This window comes from Petromyzon marinus, chromosome 24 (assembly GCF_048934315.1).
Source record: "Petromyzon marinus isolate PM22_M1 ecotype Great Lakes invasive population chromosome 24, UKy_Petmar_22M1.pri1.0, whole genome shotgun sequence".
In the NCBI taxonomy this organism is placed as follows: domain Eukaryota; kingdom Metazoa; phylum Chordata; class Hyperoartia; order Petromyzontiformes; family Petromyzontidae; genus Petromyzon; species Petromyzon marinus.
The window spans coordinates 4,394,779-4,413,490 of NC_133690.1; the positions used below are offsets into that span (position 1 = coordinate 4,394,779).

The 18,712-nt window shown below is 45.9% G+C and overlaps 1 long non-coding RNA gene across 1 annotated transcript; it reads left to right on the forward strand.

The window, feature by feature from the left end:
- Positions 1 to 14,631: 14,631 nt before the first annotated feature.
- LOC142928891 (uncharacterized) lies at positions 14,632 to 17,415 on the forward strand. Its single transcript, XR_012945188.1, has 3 exons — positions 14,632 to 15,271; positions 15,961 to 16,046; positions 16,270 to 17,415. It is a non-coding gene; the product is annotated as an uncharacterized LOC142928891 (long non-coding RNA).
- Positions 17,416 to 18,712: the final 1,297 nt, after the last annotated feature.

Sequence of the window (18,712 nt, forward strand, 5' to 3'; positions counted from 1 at the left end):
CGTGACTTTACCGAAAAAACTAAGAATATGAATTACTGCAGTCACGAAAGCTTTAAATCAAAATTTAATCGCCTCTACGGAGAGGGTTTTCACATAACTTTAAGATCCTTCAACAAACTTCGGGATAAGAAAGCTCAGCTGATCGAGTCTCTCACCTTCCTGAAGAGATGCCGCGACTCTGGGGTAATACCAATCGCATTAACACTGACCTCTGCTGCTGTAACTTCTTCTAATGCGATACGAATTCTTTTCAAAACTAGCTTAGCTCTTCTTCTTTGGTTCTTTCGGTAAAGTCACGTAGAATGAGAATAAAATAATAAATTGATAAAATAAAATAACACAATAATATTCTCACGACGTTTCGGCCACAACACAAGCGGCCTTCATCAGGTGAAGGGGGCGAGACTGTCTGGTAGGACAGCGCTGGAGTGAGAGAGCCACGTTCAGATCACGGCTTTTAAGCTGTGTGAGAGGAACAAAGAGCCTTGACGAAGGAATTAGCATAAAATTTAGCATTGAAATGGCTGAATGATTAGCTTGTGACTGGTCACAGAAATAGCTATGTTAAAAGTTAAAGCATACACATCCGCAGAGGCACCCCTTGACAATGGGATTAGCATAGAATTTAGCATTGAAATGGCTGAGTGATTCGCTTGTAACTGCTACAGAAATAGTTACGTTGAAGTCAGAGCATACACATTCACCGAGGCACTTAGTACAAATCAAACAGGAGAATTTAGCATTGAAATAACTAGGCGAATTTAGCATTGAAATAACTGGGTGATTTGCTAGTGACTGGTCACAGAAATGACTACACATCTGAGCTATTCACAGTACTATATAGTGAACCAATAAAAACTAAAATATAAATTACCTTCATGTTATCAATAAACTCTATATTCTCCAATCAGCTAAGCTACCAACCATAAGTCGTTATATATCACAATGCTATATGGCGAAAAAATGGGTGGATTCTTACCCTCAAATTTCCGTACCACGGATAGCTACGGGCCCCGTTCAGACGGACGAGTTCGTCCATGGTCGGAACAGAGGAGGGGGAGAGAGACAGCTGCGAAGCCCTAGTATACTCCATGTTGTAAACCATACCATTAACCGTGGTGTGAGAGGTATTAAGAGGCAATGCTGGCGAAAGAGCTGCGGTCTGAAGGTCATCGTAAAATTACAATTAATTAAGAACAGAAATGATTTAACACATCTTTCCAGTGGTTACTAAGCCTGAATCCATCTTCTCAGTTGAAATTGTCTCTGTGCTTGTATATGTGAATGGCCTCATGAACGAATCTCTCATGGTAGCCAGTTGGTTTGCAAAGAACCTCCGTCTTGGAGAAGTCAATGTCATGTGAGCCCACTGAATTGTAACAGTGATCTGCCACGGCAGAGGAGTTCGTCTTACCGTGTTTCAAGTCTGCTTTATGTTCGCGGATGCGGTCCGAGATATGTCTTTTGGTTTCTCCAATGTAGCTACTACCACAGAGGCACTTTAGTTTGTAAACGCCCGGGTAGATGAATCATTGCAGTCACGAAAGCTTTAAATCGTAGCTTAGCTCTTATCTCAGAAAAAATCAGACTTATACGCACCGAACTAGATCAGTTAGACAAGACACTCTACAAATCACACTTATCATTGACGGCAACAATGTCCACATCGGATTGGGAACATGTAGACAATATGACTGCCTCTTCAGCTGCTACTACGTCGACCAAATGTAAGGAAAACCTGATTACCAAATTTAACTTCCTCTTCAACAAAAGACCGGACCCACACACCAAAAAGTTAGACGTTAATAAAGTCGTAATTAATCGCAGTAACAGTTTTATTTCCGATGGTCTGAAATCCGTTTTAGCTAAAGGTCTAAACTTTGCAGTCACACCTAAACACATACCAGTTAATGATATAATTGCCCAAGTAGACGTTGCTCTCAGGGGCCTGGGTCACATGGCTGCAGACGTAGCAAGATCTGAAATCGCTGCAACCCTCAAAAACGCTAAGATGCCAGCTAGCAACCTCAGCAAAGATGAGCGTTTTGAATTATATAAATTTAAAAAGAGGAATGATATTGTAGTCGTCTCAGCTGACAAAGGCAATGCTACTGTCATCATGGATCAAATAGAATACAACAACAAAATTAAAGAATTACTCGACGATGGTAGTTATACAAAAATAAAAAGAGATCCCACCAACAGCCTCGTCACACAAACCAACAAAATAATTTCTGATTCAACCGCATTAATTGATCAATCTAAACAGTTTTCGTTGAAACCTTCTGCTGCCAGGCCACCAAGATTATACGGCTTACCAAAAATACATAAAGTAGATACACCCCTTCGTCCCATAGTCTCTACTATCGGCTCCCCCACCTACAAACTAGCTCGTTTTTTTGTCTGAAATCCTGCGTCTTTTCACTGGAAAGACCACCTCTGCGGTACAAAATTCTACTCACCTGGTATCGACAATCAAGGGTATTTCCCTGTCCCCAGACGACCTGCTTGTCAGTTTTGATGTAGTTTCCTTATTCACCAAGGTTCCTGTACCTGACACCATTGCAATCATTGAAGACTTGGTTCATCAAGGACTAAACACTGAGGTACCCGCCCTGGTGAGACACTGTTTAACCAATACATACTTCACTTGGAATGGAACTTTCTACAAACAACCTGAGGGCACCCCAATGGGCTCCCCCCTTTCTCCAGTTATAGCTAACATTTTCATGGAGAAATTTGAGACTCACGCCGTCCAGACTGCCACTCTGCGCCCAACCTTATGGAAGAGGTACGTGGATGACACTTTTGTCATCTGGCCACATGGCCGGCCTGCTCTAGACCAATTCTTCGACCACATCAATTCCATACACCCAGCCATCAGATTTACCATGGAAGTCGAAATAGATGGCAAGATACCTTTTTTGGATGTCCTAATTAAAAAGAGACCTGATGGTTCAATGAGCCACTCTGTCTACAGGAAAGCTACCCATACGGATGCTTATCTGAAACCGGATTCCCACCACCATCCATCACAGAAGAATTCTCTCATCAAGACTCTGTATCATAGAGCCCAATGCATATCCGACCAGGAACACATAAGCAGTGAACTCAAGCACGTACACCAAGCTCTTAGGGCTAATGGTTACTCCGACTATACAATCCGCAAAAGCTATCACTCAAACCATGAAGAAGAACCCTCTTGAGGAGCCTTTCAAAACCATCACTTTACCCTACATTGCGGGGATCACAAAAAAGATCTCCAAAATTTTGAATAAACACAAGATCCAGGTCCGTTTCAACACATTACATAAAATCCGTGATCTGGTTCCATCTGTAAAAGATGTGATTCCGGACATACAATACCCTGGTGTCTACAAACTAAGTTGCCTCTGTGGTAGTAGTTACATTGGAGAAACCAAACGCCATGTCTCGGACCGCATTCGTGAACACAAAGCAGACCTTAAACACGGTAGGACCAACACCTCGGCCGTGGCAGATCATTGTTCTAATTCAGTAGGCTCACATTCCATTGACTTTTTCAAGACAGAGGTTCTTTGTAAGCCATCTGGCTTCCATGAGAGATTCGTTCATGAGGCTATCCACATATACAAGCACAGAGACAATTTCAACCGAGAAGATGGATTCTATCTTAGCAATCATTGGAAAGATTTGATAAACCATTTCAGGTCTTAATTGATTGTTCACGCTTACAGTGGCTTTCAGACAGCATACATTATAAAATGTCCTCTCCCCCCTCCTCTTTTCAGAATATAGATGGACTAGTCCTAAATAAACTGCCAAATCGCTGCGCGTGGCGTTAACGTTTTTTTTATAAATAAATAAATGCGCCGTTTAAAAATACATTTATGCAAACCAACACACCTGAAGACGACCGTTTGAGTTATGGTCGAAACGTCGTGAGAATTTTTTTATTGTTTTACATATATTTTATTATTTTGTTGTTTCCCTTCAACGTGACTTTACCGAAAAAACTAAGAATATGAATTACTGCAGTCACGAAAGCTTTAAATCAAAATATAAAACATGCTTCAAATCGCTTTAAACTATTGTCATTGTAGTGCGTATTTAATGTGGCGCTGCACTCTGATGTTGTAGGAGAAAATATGTATAAAAAAGTCTATTTAATTAAGCAGAACGTGTTGTCTATAATTATTTATAAAGTTGCCCATTTTGATGTGACGTCACATTTCTCAAACACCCCCCTCCCTCATATTCTTAGCTCTTTCGGTAAAGTCACGTTGAAGGGAAACAATAAAATAAAATAAAAAATATATAAAACAATAAAAATTCTCACGACGTTTCGACCATAACACAAACGGTCGTCATCAGGTGCGTCGGTTTGCATTAATTTATTTCTTTTTAAACGGTGTATTTATTTATTTATAAAAAAACACGTCAGCGCCACGCGCAGCGATTAGGCAGTTTATTTAGAAGGACTAGTCCATCTATGTTCTGAAAAGAGGAGGGGGGAGACGAAAAATTAATGTATGCAGTCTGAAAGCCACTCTGAGCGTGAACAATCAATTAAGACCTGAAATGTTTATCAAATCCTTAGCCCCAAACACTCACCCAGAACTCACACTGTCAGCCCCAAACACTCACCCAGAACTCACACAGCCAGCCCCAAACATTCACCCTGAACTCACACAGCCAGCCCCAAACCCTCACCCAGCACTCACACAGCCAGCCCCAAACACTCACCCAGAACTCACACAGCCAGCCCCAAACACTCACCCAGAACTCACACTGTCAGCCCCAAACACTCACCCAGAACTCACACAGCCAGCCCCAAGCATTCACCCAAAACTCACACAGCCAGCCCCAAACACTCACCCAGAACTCACACAGCCAGCCCCAAGCATTCACCCAGAACTCACACAGCCAGCCACAAACACTCACCCAGACCTCACAGAGCCAGCCCTATACCCACCCACCAATCAAACAGCCAGATAGTCTAATCTACAGCCCATACACCCAACACGAATACCAACACCCATCCTCGTACACACCTTGCACACGCCCCAACTCCTATACCCAGCCTCATACACACCCATCAACATACGAACAGCCTCTTTGTCCAGTCCACATTCCACCGACCACTCGCCCCAACACTCAGCGCACACAGCCTACCCAAACCTCCACATTATCTCAGAGCCAGGATCTCCAATACACAACCTTCTTCCTGCCCACATCCCACATTCCATGTATCTGGCCCCAGACTCTTCTTCCCCCTACATGCACATCACGCCCTACACCTTGTAGGTGGCAGAAGCAAAGTTAGTTTGTGGTGCAAAGCAGGGCCCTGGTGGTGCGGGACACCACGCTACACAGTCCACAAGCTGCAAGACGGATTTATAGCGCTGATATGGCTCCCCACGTGGGTAATTAACGGTGTGCATGTTCAGTAATTATTTTTATTTTAGGGAGAGTGGTGGGAGGAAGTGCATGGATTGACAAGAAATGCTAGATTCCTTTGCCTATGTCCAAATCCATGGCCTTCATTATACAGACAAAGATCACCCGTATAGCCTTAACAGACTGTTGGGGCAAGTGCTATAAGCAAGCACATATGAAGACCTGAACGGCACACGAGGGATGGGTGGCCAGCACCACGCCCGGCCGTCTTCATCTCCCCAGTGACGATATTTACACATCGCACCAGGTAATAATTTGAGGCTGAGTCAACCTCAGCCTCATCACATCTCACAACTTCCCTCCTTCCACATGCCCTGCCTTCCATACCGCGTTTGCTTTCCCGGGAAACAGGAAACTTCTCATCGCCCCTACCTTGTCTTTCATTCTATAAAGGTATCCCTCGACTTACGAACGTTCAGTTTCACGAAATTTCGCGGATTCTTAAGTACTAGTGTTCGTTAGTCGGGTGTTCCTTAGTCGGGTATTCTTAAGTCGGGTGTTCGTAAGTCGAGGGCTGCCTGTAATTTTAATTTTACAGGTCCAGCTGATTTTAACCAGAAACCGAAAACCTATGGCATTGGTACTGACCTATAACAACTGCATATAGCCTCTAAACTAGATTAAAGAAACATCTGTGGTTCATGTGGTGGATGGAGCTGAACAGGGCTAACTGGTGGAGGGGCGAGGCCAAGGGAAGGAGTGGGGACAGCCTCTGGAGAGAGAGGCAACAAGGGAGACACGTTGTGTGAGTTATGGCACAGATTATGAATCGGCTCACATTAGCCGGTGTGTTTTGGCAGCATTAATTTGAGTAGTTCTCAACGTACAGAGTCGAAAGATAACTCATTTTGACCGTATTAATCCAGCTGGCTATGGTATTAAATGTGAACTTTGCACGACGTATGAATTTTATCTCAGATTTAAAAAAAATATAATCCAGTGCGTGACACAGGTAGGGTGTTTTATGGCAATCTGAAACACCCACCATAATCATCCATGGGGGTCTTTGGAATTGCACATTGCCTATGTTATGACTCTTGACCTAGATAAAAGAAAAAAACAGGTCACGTGCTGCAGTGCAATGACAACTCAGCGAAAATTCGTAAATAACAAACTGTGGTCTTAAAAGTATTTATTTTTTAATACGCGACATTTGGTCAATTGTTCTTCTTCATAGCGCGTAAAGCCAACACGTGCGTCAACAACATTGCCGCAGCACCCCCTGCTGGACTAAACACGCTACTGTGCCGCGGAGACTAGGCATCAGACGGCCACAAGCGAGTGGTGTCAAGTGTGACCATGATGATTAACACATTCCTGCGGAGGGAGCTGGTAGGAACGTTGGGTTGCTCGATCAATGTCCAGGGTCAACGGCGGCGTGGTGTATTCCGCAAATATGCCCGACTGTGAGGGCGGGCACAAGCCGGCGTGAGTAGGTAAAACGTTGAGTTTTATAAGGGCACCACGGGGTGACCAGCCCCTCCCCACCCAGCCCCTCCCCACCCTCCCCTCCCCACCCAGCCCCTCCCCACTCAGCCCCTCCCCACTCAGCCCCTCCACACCCTCCCCTCTCCACCCAGCCCCACCCCTCCCATGTTTTGATGCACGACGGACGGACGGACACAATAATCCCCTGTGGGCTGGTGTAACCAGGAGGTTCCTACCAGTATGAGGCTTGTTTACCCAGGAAAGCCTCACTGCAGGCGCGACACGTCCATGTAGGCTATCTAGGCGGTCGTCTAGGGCGCCAAGTTAAGTGGGGTGCCAAATTCGAGGGAAAAAAAACTGTAATTTATTTCTCAACATTTCTGACGGATGACAAACCGAATAATTATGCCTCTTTAAAAAATAAAACATTAAACGGAAAAGAGGGGCAAAATGTTTTCCAGTTTACCAAAAAACTCAGCCTCGACCTGCCCCTGGGGTTTGGGGGCGCCGATTGCTGGCAGCAGCGGGTCCAGGGCCGCCGCTGCCTCACTGAGTGAGCCTCGTGGCTCTTTTTCAGGAGGGTCCTGCCAGTTTTCACAGTAGGGGGTGGCTATGTATAATCCCAATTGAGTAATGTGTACTTTATATCAGAATACATTACAGTACAGTATACCATTTTGCGTGAAAACTCGGACCAATTATCTTGAAGTTATCGGGGGTGGGGCGACTTTGCTTATTAGCATCTTTAGTATCTTGCGATTCACCAACGTTGGTTGGGGCAAGCCTGACTGCTGATGAAACACTGAATGTCGAAGCGAGCCCATAGCTTGCTTTGTCTTGAACTAATACTGCTGACATTATGCACTCTAAGAAGACCGTGGGGCTGATGGGATGAAAAAAAAACATTGATTTTGTTGTTTTACGCGATGAGACAGATACAGGATTGTGAATGAGACGTGTTTTTTGTCAATGTTACGGACGAATAGGTGAGAATGGTGTGAGTTTGTGTGCGAGTGAATGGCAAATGCCTGGAGTGTGTGGTTCGGATCAGGTGAGTGGTGCGTGGTGGTTGATGAGTACAGTGAGGGAAAAAAGTATTTGATCCCCTGCTGATTTTGTACGTTTCCCCACTGACAAAGAAATGATCAGTCTATAATTTTAATGGTAGGTTTATTTGAACAGTGAGAGACTGAATAACAACAAAAAATCTAGAAAAACGCATGTCAAAAATGTTATAAATTGATTTGCATTTTAATGAGGGAAATAAGTATTTGACCCTCTCTCAATCAGAAAGATTTCTGGCCCCCAGGTGTCTTTTATATTGGTAACGAGCTGAGATTAGGAGCACACTCTTAAAGGGAGTGCTCCTAATCTCAGCTTGTTACCTGTATAAAAGGTACCTGTCCACAGAAGCAATCAATCAATCAGATTCCAAACTTTCCACCATGGCCAGCTGCCTTGAGATCATTGACAAGACCCTTCCGTGTAGTTCTGGGCTGATTCCTCACCGTTCTCATGATCATTGCAACTCACCAGGTGAGATCTTGCATGGAGCCCCAGGCCGAGGGAGATTGACAGTTCTTTTGTTTTTCTTCCATTTGCAATAATCGCACCAACTGTTGTCACCTTCTCACCAAGCTGCTTGGCAATGGTCTTGTAGCCCATTCCAGCCTTATGTAGGTCTACAATCTTGTCACTGACATCCTTGGAGCGCTCTTTGGTCTTGGCCATGGTGGAAAGTTTGGAATCTGATTGATTGATTGCTTCTGTGGACAGGTACCTTTTATACAGGTAACAAGCTGAGATTAGGAGCACTCCCTTTAAGAGTGTGCTCCTAATCTCAGCTCGTTACCAATATAAAAGACACCTGGGGGCCAGAAATCTTTCTGATTGAGAGAGGGTCAAATACTTATTTCCCTCATTAAAATGCAAATCAATTTATAGCATTTTTGACATGCGTTTTTCTGGATTTTGTTATTGTTATTCTGTCTCTCACTGTTCAAATAAACCTACCATTAATATTATAGACTGATCATTTCTTTGTCAGTGGGCAAACGTACAAAATCAGCAGGGGATCAAATACTTTTTTCCCTCACTGTATATCATGTGTGTGCCAGGTGAATGATATCTGGTGAGTGGTGAGTGCACGCATGGTGAGCGGTGTCTGGCGATGGGTCAGTTGTCATGCATGTGAGGTCACGCCACCTTATCCGTCCTCTAGTGTGTGTGTCAATAATAACAATGTCAACTTTCAACACGCCGCTACCGCACATCACTCGCTCGCTCTCGCTGAGAGGACAACAACTCGGAGGCGCGAGGAGGAACCACAGATGAGCGGGAAGGCAGCAGCCAGGCGACGAGTCGGCGCCAACGATTGCCCAAGCTCTGCGGTCCTCTACAGTTTGAGGTGGTGTGGGCCAATTAATGTGGGAGGAAACCGAAGCACCTGAATAATAACTGAACAAAAATGTTTACCAGGTAAAGCTCACTCAGTTATACAGCTATTTTTTTCAGAAACGACCTGGCCCCAAATGATAGCTCAACGAAGTGGCTTATCTTGTGGAAATTTACAGCAGTCAAATACTCAAAACGCTCGTTTATTCTGTATCTGAGGAGGTAAAAACCGGAGGACCCGGAAAAAATCCACGCGACCACGGGGAGACAGAGACATGCAAACTCCAAATATACAGCAGGCGTCTGGGTCGGGATCGAATCCACGACCTCCTGTATACCAGGCGAGGTAGTTAACATCTCACCACCGTGGCGCCCATGCGTGCGAAGGGGGCAAACACTCAATCCCATGCAGTCCACATTCTTCCTTTACCGCCTTCTCCTGGCATAGCCAGGGCATGGCACCTCCTCGACGCCCACGGCAAGGGAGTTTCACAACATCGAAGTGCGGTGATCCACCGACCCTCGCTGCTGCCTCCACAGTGCAGCAGCGTAGCCGCCACCGCCCAGCTTTTGTTGTGTGCGTGTGTACACAGGAGACGGTACGAGGCATGAGCAAATAATAAATGAAATTGTAAATTCTGAATCGTGACGAATTAAATTACTGGTGGGCTACATAACTGCGTCCCTACGAACCATCCGCCAGCAGCAGGTCTAGCGATGTTTTCAATCTCAGATCATTCTAATGTTTTACATTTACATGCATCCGTTTTCCTTCTTCAGCATGCAGATGCTGATACATTAATCCAGAGATCATATGTCATTGTCTTCCTCGTCCAAGTATTAGCTGCACTTATTTGATATGTCGGTGTGTCTGAGCCATACGTCACAGCAGGTGATAGATGCACCGTTTGTAAACGTGATTCCCTGAGCACATAGCTACGTTGATATTCAGAAGCACTCCGATCTAACGTCGCCCCCTCTCTTATGTCCTGTCTATGATCCCGGTCTGCCTTCAATAACTCCCTAAGGTATACATATGAGCATGCATATTCTAGTTCCTCCAACAATGATTCCATAGGGAGCTACAATGATTTCACAATATTTTTCCACGGAAACTTTCACTACTCTACATGGTCAATAGGCCTGATTAGGTACGTCTTCATGCTAAGTATATGGTACAGTATTTACATGAGATGGATGTGACTGTGATTCTCGTATTGTAAAATGTTTTAGCACTAAAGTTAGGACTGGACTTAGGAATGGACGATCGGGGCGGCTAGTCATGGGCGAAAATCTGTAATGGAAAATAATGAGGGCATCGCCATGGGCAAATAGACACAGAAATAGGCAGTGAGAGACATAGGAGTAAAGCGAGAAACAAACACAACAACAATAACTGTCATTCGCCAAAAAGTGGCGGTGACGTCCCCATGACGCTTGTGCCAGGCTATGTGCACCTTGAGGCAACGTGAAGAGTCGAAAGCCCGCTGGCAGGAGGTCACGGGGCAGACCTAGATGCCACGGGTCTACTGACTGAGACGACTGGCTGATGCACCACCTGTGCCCCCTACTGTGCCAACTTGCTGTGCTTTAGCCACCCGGCACTCCGCTCGTTCTTGTGAGCGTCGCTCCTCCGCCGTCCGTAGCAGCGTCCTTCACGAGCCTCCTCCACAGAGGCCGATCTTGACACCGCTGGTACCAGTCATCGGCAAGTCCACTCGGCTCCACATCCTCATGTACCACATCAATCCATCTCTTCTCTAGCCCGTCCGCGCCCGTTTCACCACCTCGATCCGGCTGAATAAAAGCTGTTTAGGCATGTGGTGGCTGGGCATGCGGGCTACATGATCCAGCCAACGCAGCCTTGCCTGCCGGAGGAGCTCACCAATGGGACTTTGTCCACATCTTTCAACGATTTGTGAGCTCCTCACACAATCTAGCCTGGTTAAACCCAGGATGGATCGTACAGGCCAACATAAATGTTTCTAACCGGCGAAGATGTTCCATTAGGGGGGTCCACGTTTCGCAAGCGTAGAGAAGGGAGGGAATGACCGTGGCCGGGAAGACCTGAAGCTTTGTGCAGAGTTATAGACCAGGTAGCTTCCACAGAGCGTTACGCAACCAATTAAAATATAATGCCGCTCGACTGATTCCGAGTGAGACATCTGCTGTTAAAGCGGAGCCGGTCATGAGCACACTGCCAAGGAATGGGAAGCTGTCCACTCTCTCCACAACTGCCCTATCACCAATTTGGGGTTGTGGGTGTGGAGTGTTCGATGGTACAAAATACCCAGGCAGGTGCTTAGTTTTGGTGGGGCTGATGGTAACGCTCCACCTCTTGGTGGCAAACTCCAGGTTCAGCAGCAGAGCCTCCAACTCCTCCTCTGAGTGAGCAGCAATTACCCGGGCACCGATCAGCCTCCCATTGTATCCGTACCAAATGGAAATTCCTCCGGTACAGCTATTGAAGACTTCACGAACTACGTGGTCAAAATAGATGTTAAATAATGTGGGAGCCAGAGGACATCCCTGTCGCACCTCAAGGTGTACAGGGAATAGCTCTGACTCCAGGCCACGTAGTTTTACCCAGGCCCGCTCACCATCATGAAGGTCCTTAATGATCGTGAGCAGAGGGACAGGGACTCTGAAAGAATGAAGAACAACCCAGAGCCCAGGCCTACAAACAGACACACACAAAGGGACACAGACACAGAGAAAAACCATCATGCAGACTCCGGTCATCCGCACAGTGGCTTTTGGCTGGCTATAGAACAAAGACGGCCACCACATCACGTGTTTTCTGATGCAGTTTAACGGCCGTCTGGAACGCTGTCCCGATTTTAGGAAGCCACTGGAGCTATGCAATTTTAAATATAGTTTGAAAACCAATTTCTTTATAACTTATTTTTGTGTTTAGTAGGCTGTCTTTCCCCAGCACCTCCGATTAGCACGGTTGGCAATGTACGGTACGAAAGAAGTTCCACAGATATATAGAGACAGACACAGAGATAGAGAGGGACATTCAAAAAAAGCAGTACAGAGAGAGACACGAAACATTAATACAGAGACATAGGGAGAGAGAGACAGACACAGAGAGATACACAGACTGAGATAGAAACAGATAGAGAGACAGACACATAAAGAGAGATGCAGAGAGAGGGACAGTGACATACAAGTGTTGTGGCCCTAACCACACGGAGACGTCTGCTGAAGGCAACGCGTTTATTGTAACAACTCTTAACACTATGTTAAGACTACTCTGTTAAACACTACTGTAACACCCGATAGCCTAAGGGAGAGATAGCCTCCCTTCTAGCGTGTCCTACACACGCCGGGCTACGCTACACGCCGGTGACTTGCGACGGTGGCTAGTGGAAGACTGGACCGACCGACCCACCCCGGGGTACGGGACTCGCCCTGGTCCGCTGCAACCCCGGCTCTAGCGAGAGCCTCGGGGAGGGTCCCCGGGTGCTGGTCCAGTCTTCAGGTCTTCAGATGTCCTCAAGCTTGAGTTGGCGAACACTCCCTGGCCTGTCCCGAGGGCCGGCCTTTTATCCCCAGGTCGAGGTCACCCCTCCCCTCATGAACCTTCTAGAAGGTCTTAGTAGGTCTTAATTCTTAAGGGGGTTTAGGAAGTGGTGGGGGTCCCCATCCCCCTCAGCCCCCAGCCCCTGGGGGGTCTGGGGTGTCAACCTCCGGTCACGGAGGGACGGGGGTTTGACCCCTACACACCTCGCTCTCTCTTGGCTGCCCCCTGTCGGCCCATGAGCGTGGTGGCAGGTCAGCTGCCTACAGCACCTTATTATGGCGCATTAAAGTAATGATCAGCCACAGCAGAAGTATTGGTCCTGCAGTCTTTCAGATCTGCCTTATGTTCACGAACACGGCCCGAGACATGTCGTTTGGTTTCCCCAATGTAACTGCTGTCGCAGATACAGCTTAGTTTGTAGACGCCGGGATATTGCATGTCAGGAAACTTGTCCTTCACAGATGGGATCAGGTCACGAATTGTATGTACTGTGTTAAATCGGGCCTGGATATTGTGTTTGTTCATGATTTTATAAATATTTGTGGTTACCCCTGCTATGTATGGCAGGGTAATGGTTTTGATTGGATCCTCAGATGGCTCCTTCCTCACGCTTGGGGTGAAGGCTTTGCGGATTGTGTAGTCAGAATATCCATTCGCCTTGAGAGCTTGGTGTACGTGTTTTAGTTAACTGGTTAGGTGTTCATGGTCGGAGATACACTGAGCTCTATGTGTAGCGTTTTGATGAGGGAATTCTTCTGGGATGGATAGTGGTGGGAATCAGGTTTTAGGTTGGCGTCAGTATGGGTTACTTTCCTGTAGACAGAGTGGCTCATTGAGCCATCTGGTCTCTTTTTGATTAAGACATCCAAGAAAGTTAGCATGCCATCCTTTTCTACCTCCATGGTGAATTTGATGGCTGGGTGTATGGAATTGATATGGTTTAGCCGGTCGGCCATGTGGCCAGATGACAAACGTGTCATCCACGTACCTCTTCCACAAGGACGGGCGTAGAGTGGATGCTTGGATGGCGTCCGTCTCAGATATTTCCATGAAAATATTGGCCACAACCGGAGATAAGGGAGAACCCATTGGGTGCCTTCAGTTTTTTTTGTAAAATGATGGTGAATATGTATGTCTTAGCATTTGCTATTAAAATATGAAATAATTATTCTTTATTAGATTAAATCATTATTTTTTATTAAATATTAAATAATGTGGGAGCTGGAGAACATCCCTGTTGCACATACAGAGGGAAAAAAGTATTTGATCCCCTGCTTATTTTGTAAGTTTGCCCACTGACAAATAAATGAGTCGCCTTGGGTTTTCCTTCAAAGTGAAATTGAAATGCTGTTTGATCAAAAAGGCCCACGTGAATTTGAGTGGGAAAAATGTTATACATCACGAACGGGTTAAACACGGTAAAATGTTTGACACCAGCAGCTCACAGGCAAGAGGCAAATTGACCTCTTGCAAAGGGGCTCATTAACAATTTTATACTTGGCGCCATCGCACAGGCTGAGTGGCTGCTTGCTGAGTGTTACGTCACGTATGCATGCCCTGTAAACGTGAAGATACAAACTACCGATAAATAAAGGTGAGACCCTATCCATGAAATAATTAATAATCCTGTGCTGCAAAAAAGCGACGTTATTTTTCAACTCGCCGTCATAACACTTTACGGCCAGTCCCCGCTTCACGAACAGGCTGCGTGCCTGAGGCCCGTTCATTGATCCAACTCATTTGTAAGTTGACACTCAGTGGACGAAAGCCCCACTTATGACAACACGGAGATAACACATTCCGTGAGAAAAAAAACTTTCAGTAACAGCTTGAAAACGCCGACTCGCACTGGTGAAACGAACCACCCAACTCTTTGGTTTGGCTGAGCCAGCTGTAATGAGTCCTAACATCACCGCTGAGAGTGTGTGTTGAGTGTACGTGTGAGCATGTGTATAAAGTTAGGGAAAAAAGTATGTGATCCCCTGCTGATTTTGTACGTTTGCCCACTGACAAAGAAATGATCAGTCTATAATTTTAATGGTAGGTTTATTTGAACAGTGAGAGACAGAATAACAACAAAAAAATCCAGAAAAACGCATGTCAAAAATGTTATAAATTTATTTGCATTTTAATGAGGGAAATAAGCATTTGAGCCCTCTGCAAAACATGACTTGGTGGCAAAACCCTTGTTGGCAATCACAGAGGTCAGACGTTTCTTGTAGTTGGCCACCAGGTTTGCACACATTTTATATCAAGGCCACAGTATCGTTAATGAGTGTGAGTTAATTTTTCTTCTCAAGAGGCAAAGTATCACCGGGACCTCGTGAAGAATGGCACTTTGGCAAGTGGTCCGTGGCCATATGTTCACCGCGTGCTGATTTCCTATTCGCCTTACTGCAGGAACTCGTGAACACGGACACCACGGTTGTGGACACTTCCAGCAAGCCACGGCTAGCTGATTGGAAGTTCGGCCACGAATCGGTAGGGAGTGACTTGCATATGCAAACACATACAGAACTGTAAAAAAGACAAAGATCCCCTATAGAGCCTAGAAAGACTTTTGGAGCAAGTGCTGTTAGCAAGCATCTTTGAAGGTCGTAATTGTGGCACACAAGGGGGTAGGTGGCCAACACTTCGCCGGGCCGCCTTTGTCTTCCCAATGGCAATGTTTACACATTCTAGATTTAAAGCTTTCGTGACTGCTAGGATCCATACTCTTTGGTTCTATTGGGTAAAGTCACGTAGGTGAAAATAAAATAAAAAATCACGACGTTTCGTGATTTTTTTGTTATTTTATTTTCACCTACGTGACTTTACCCAATAGAACCAAAGAGAATGTTTACACACTTCACAAAGTACTCATTTGAGGCTCATTCGACTTTAGGGAAGCCCCAGGACCCATTCAGATAATCGTCACTGGTATTGTTCATAAGCAGCCCCAGAAGTCGGGTCACCGGGTTCATAGAGCAGCGCGTTATCCGCTACACTACTGCTCCGCACGTACATACACACATGTACAAATACCAACAAGCGTACACACACATGCAATGACAGCCATGTTAATGTGTTCGTTGTAAAGCCCAGAGCATGGGTTTAGGATGTGCGAGCGAATCGCTCGTTTGCCTCGGGCGTTCTCGACGAGCTGATGTTCATGGCAGTCTCCTTCACAGGTCTCCCAGCCCCGGGGGGGAGATACTTCCCCAATGTATGATAATCAACAGCCACCGGGGTTCGTGCAGCAGAAAGACGGTCACAGGTGAGACGCACGCACGCATACACACAAACGAACGCACGGTCACGAGAGCATCGCCGTTCACACCCGGCGCCACATCCCGTCCAGGCACGGACACGGACCTCTTTCTGTCTCACCCACGCGCCGTGCCCCCCTGCGCTGACTCAGCTTGCGTGTGCCAGGTGGGAAAGATGGGAGGGGCGGGTACCAACGGACTGCGCGGCTTAACGCTCGTTTTCTTCCGCAGGTTTATCAACGTTGCGCCTTGCAAAGAGCGTCCGCCCCACCCCGACCCCACCGCCTGCGAGATGGGAGATTGAGTGTGCTGCTGGCTCGGCACGTCCTGTGAACACGGTTCTTCCGCTGGGGACCTCTGGGAGATGGCTCCTCATCCTCCTCTGTGGACTGTTCTCAACATGGACGCTCATGAGAGGAAAATCTCTCCAATCCGGACGGATGTTTGGGATAGCCTCTCTTTTGATAGTGCATGAATTACTAACTCGTAGGCTTTTGCGACCAATATCCATAATATAGGTTTTTTTGCGTTAGATCACGTAAATATAAATCTGTCGTTAAACCTGCCACCACCCGACAAAGGTTTATCACGTAAACAGAACATGGCAATTTGTTACTAGTACAGCACACCAGTGTGTTGGAGAGCAAATCTACAACATTTACAATCCGAGTACGACGTTTCAGCAGTTATTACAACTAGGTTCATCATCATGAAGCTACCACCTGTTTTGTTGATGACGTCACTTGTAAGCGCTTATTGTGCGAAGGGGGGGGGGGGGGATTAATGAATGCATATACATTTTAATGGGTATCTAGTGCGCGTTGCGTTATATATGGTAATAATCAGCGTACATTATGCGTGCACATGTATGCACATTGTTCTTGAACCGCTTGTAGTTTGCGAGCAATCAATGAGTACCTGTTATTGTCTTTGTACAGGTAATCCCCATTTATGTATGGTGACCTGTATGGGCATGTATTTAAACAATGTATTATCTGATTATTCACTTCGTAGCAGCACTAAGCCTGTAGTTATCGGAATGGTTACAATTATTTTTTATCAATTCCGATAGATTCTTTCATTACTCTGGACCGGTAGTAACTAGTTTTGCACAGACCTTCGAAATTATCAGAATCACTTGAGTGTCATTGTTGGCATGCGTATTCTGCCACTGCTGACAGTTGTATTTGGGAATATTTTATATTGATTTGGTGTTCTTTGGATCATACTGATCATTCGTCATGTCTGCCCAATATAGCATTTGCCACAAGTGCAATTAATCTGTTGCACACCTGCTGGTGATAGCTTCGGTAATACATACTCTTTGGTTCTTTCGGTAAAGTCACGTAGTTAGAAATAAAATGAAACAAATCACGACGTTTCGGGCGCAACACAAGTGTCCGTCATCAGGTGGGACAACCACAGCAAGAAAAAAATTGCTGAAGTGGGCGAGAGAGCTGCCGTGGCAAGCGGTTATATAGGTAATAAAGAGGGAGGAGCAAGGGGGGAGAGAGAGAGGGGGGGTGGTGTGAAGTAGGGGGAGGGGGGTGCTGCGTGAGCGCTCTGGGTAGAGAGAACGTGAGGCAGGGGGAGGAAGTGGGCGGGGCTGGAAGTGGGAGGCTGTGAAAGCCAGGAAAGCTGAGGCTGCGGGGAGAAATTAAGTAGGAAAAATAGGCTAGTACCCAGCAGATATGATGGAAATAACCATAAACAGTTAAGGTTTTACCTGGTTAATAACATCATTCCAATGATTGCTCAATTTGTTTCCATCTTTTCAGTTGAAGTTATGTCTGTTTATATATCTGGATGGATTCATGAACAAACCTTTAATAGTACCCGGAAGGTTTTGCACAGTACCTTGGTCTTGGAAAAAACAATATCATGCGAGCCCACAACAGTATAACAATGGTAAGCCACGGCAGAGGTATTGGTTGTGCCATGATTCAGATCTGCCTTGTGTTCGCGAACACGGTCCGAGACATGTCGTTTCGTTTCCCCAATGTAACCGCTACCGCAGGTACAACTTAGTTTGTAAACGCTAGGATATTGCATGTCAGGAATGACATCCTTCACAGATGGGATTAGATCACGGATTTTGTGTACTGTATTGAATCGGACTTGGATCTTGTGTTTGTTTAAGATTTTGAAAATCTTTTTGGTAACACCTACTATGTATGGTAACGTGATGGTTTTAATCAGCTTCTCAGGGGGTTGTTTCTCCATGGTTGGAGAAACAGCTTTGTGAATAATGCGGTCCGAGCACCCATTCATCTTGGGGGCCTGGTGTACGTGTTTCAGTTCACTGGCTAGGTGGTGTTGGTCGGAAATGCAGTGGGCCCCATGGTGTAGTGTTTTGACGAGGGAATAATTCTGTGCCGGATGATAGTGGGAATCAGGTTTCAAATAGGAATCTGTGTGGGTGGCTTTCCTGTAGATAGTGTCCCAACGAGCCGTCAGGTCTCTTCTCAAACAAAACATCCAGGAATGGTAGCTTACCATCCTTCTCCACTTCCATGGTGAATTTGATGGATGGGTGTATGGAATTGATGTGGTTGAGAAATTGGTTCAATGCTGGCAGGCCATGTGGCCAAATGACGAGTGTAATCTACATATCTCTTCCACAAGGAAGGCCATAGGGTGGATGTCTGGATGGTATCTGTTTCAAATTTATCCA